We start from the raw sequence: 3257 nt of genomic DNA on the forward strand, positions 1-3257 counted from the left end.
GATGTGTACATTTATCTCACAGAGTTAAACCATTCTTATGATTGAGCAGTTTGGATAAACTGTTTTTGTAGAAACTTCAAAGGGATATTTGGGAGTGCATTGAGGCCTATGGTGAAAAAGGAAATATCTTCCGATACAAACTAGACACAAGATTTCTGATAAACTGTTTGGTGATATGTGCATTTGTCTCATAGAATTAAACCTTTCTATTGATGGAGAAGTTTGGAAACAAAGAGTTTGTAGAATCTGCGAAGGGATATTTGGATTCACATTGAGGCCTACAGTGAAAAATGAAATATCTTCCAATACAAATTAGATAGAAGCTTTCTGAGAAACTGCTTTATGATGTGTGCATTCATCTCAAGGAGTTGAACCATTCTTTTGATTGAGCAGTTTCAAACCAGTGTTTTTGTAGAATCTGCAAAGGGAAGTCTTGGAGCCCTTTGAATCTTATGGTGAAAAAGGAAATATCCTCACATAAAAACTAGAAAGAATCTTTCTGAGAAGTTGATTTGTGATACGTGCATTCATCTCAAAGAGATAAAACTTTCTTTTGATTGAGCAGTTTGGAAACACTGTTTTCGTAGAATTTGCAAAGTGATATGTGGGAGTGCTTTGATGCCTATGGTGAAAAAGGAAATATCTTCACATAAAAACTAGAAATAATCATTCTGAGAAACTGCTTTGTGTTATGTCCATTCATCTTACATAGTTAAACATTTGTTTTGATTGAGTAGTGTGGATACACTGTTTTCCTACAATCTTTAAAGGGATATTTGGGAGTGCATTAAGGCCTATGGAGAAAAAGAAAATATTTTCCAATACAAACTAGAAAGCAAGTCTCTGAGAAACTGCTTTGTGATGTGCGCATTCATCTCACAGAGCTAAACCATTCTTTTGATTGAGCAATTTGGAAACACTCTTTTTGTAGAATCTGCAAAAGGATATTCGGGAGTCCTTTGAGTCTAAAGATGAAAAAGGAAATACCTTCACATAAAAATTAGAAAGAAGATTTTTGAGAAACTGCTGTATGTTGTGTCCATTCATCTCACAGATTTAAACACTTCTTTTGATTGAGCAGTTTGGAAAAACTGTTTCTCTACAATCTGCTAAGGGACATTTGGGAGCACATTGAGGCCTATGGTGAAAAAGGAAATATCTACAGATGCAAACTAGAAAGAAACTTTCTGAGAACCTGCTTTGTAGTTTGTGCATTCATCTCACAGAGTGAAACAATTCTTTTGATTGAGCAATTTGGAAACACAGTTTTTGCAGAATCTGTGAAGGGTTATTTGTGAGTGCATTGAGGCCTATGGTGAAAAAGGAAATACATTCAGATACAAACTAGACAGAAGATTTCTGATATACTGCTTTGTGATGTGTGCATTCATCTCACAGAGTTAAATGTTTCTTTTCATAGAGCAGTTTCGAAAGACTCTTTTTCTAGAATCTGTAAAGGGATATTTGGGAGCACATTGAGGCCTGTGGTGAAACAGGAAATATCTTCTGATACAAACTAGAAAGAAAGTTTCTGAGAAACTGCTTTGTAATATGCACATTCATCTCACAGAGTTAAACCATTCTTTTGATTGAGCAGTTTGGAAACACAGTGTTTGTAGAATCTGCGAAGGGATATTAGGGAGTGCATTGAGGCCTATGGTGAAAAAGGGAATATTTTCAGATACAAACTACAGAAAAGCTTTCTGAGAAACTGCTTTGTGATGTATGCATTCTTCTCACAGATTTAAACTATCCTTTTGATTGAGCAGTTGGGAACCACTGTTTTTGTAGAATCTGCAAAGGGATAATTTGGAGCCCTTTGAGTCTTATGGTGAAAAAGGAAATATCCTCAATAAAAACTCGAAGGAAGTTTCTGAGAAACTGCTGTGTGTTGTGTCCATTCATCTGACAGAGTTAAACATTTTTTTTGGTTGAGCAGTTTGGAAAAACCGTTTTTATACAATCTGCATAGGGATATTTGGGAGTGCATTGAAGCCTATGGTGAAAAAGGTTATATCTTCTGATACAAACTAGAAAGAAAGTTTCTGAGAAACTGCTTTGTGATGTGTGCATTCATTTCAGAGTTAAACTTTCTTTTACATTGAGCAGTTTGGAACCACTATTTATGTAGAATATGCAAAAGAATATTTTGGAACCCTTTGAGTCTTATGGTGAAAAAGGAAATATCTTCCGATAAAAACTACAAATAAAGTTTCTGAGAAATTTCTTGGGATGTGTGCATTCATCTCACAGAGTTAAACCTTTTGATTGAGCCATTTGGAAATGCTGTTTTTGTAGAATTTGCAAAGGGATATTTTGGAGCCCTTTGTGTCTTACTGTGAAAAAAGATATATCTTCACATAAAAACTAGTAAGAAGCTTATTGAGAAATGGCTTTGTGATATGTGCATTCACCTCACAAAGTTAAACATTTCCTTTGATTGAGCGGTTTGGGAACACTGTTTTTGTAAAATCTTTGAAGGGATATTTGGCAGTTTATTGAGGCCTATGGTGAAAAAGGAAATATCCTCACAAAAAACTAGAAAGAAGCTTTCTGAGAAACTGCTTTGTGATATGTGCATTTATCTCACAAAGCTAAAGCTGTCTTTTGATTGAGCTTTTATAAACACTGCTTTTGTAGAATCTGCAAATGGTTATTTGGGAGCACATTGATGCCTATGGTGAAAAATTAAATATCTTCACATAAAAACTAGAAAGAAGCTCTCTGAGAAACTTCTGTGTGTTTTGTCTATTCATCTCACAGAGTTAAACATTTCTTTTGATTGAGTAGTTTGGGAAAACCGTTTTTCTATAGTCTGCAAAGGGATATTTGGGAGGGCATTGAGGCTTATGGAGAAAAAGGAAATGCTTTCCAATACAAACTAGAAAGAAAGTTTCTGAGAAACTGCTTTATGATGTGTGCATTCATCTCACAAAACTAAACCATTCTTTTGATTGAGCAATTTAGAAACAATCTTTTTGTAGAATCTGCCAAGGGATACTGGGGAGTAGCTTGAGTCTAAAGTTGAAACAGAAAATACCTTCACATATAAATTAGAAAGAACCTTTCTGAGAAACTGCTCTGTGTTGTGTCCATTAATCTCATAGAGTTAAACATTTCTTTTGATTGAGCAATTTGGAAAAACTCTTTTTCTACAATCTGCAAAGGGATATTTTGGAGCGCATTTAGGCCTAGGGTGAAAAAGGAAATATCTTCCGAAACAAACTAGAAAGAAAGTTTCTGAGAGAATGATTTGT

The sequence above is a fragment of the Pongo pygmaeus genome, chromosome X (genome assembly GCF_028885625.2).
Source record: "Pongo pygmaeus isolate AG05252 chromosome X, NHGRI_mPonPyg2-v2.0_pri, whole genome shotgun sequence".
Taxonomy (NCBI): Eukaryota; Metazoa; Chordata; class Mammalia; order Primates; family Hominidae; genus Pongo; species Pongo pygmaeus.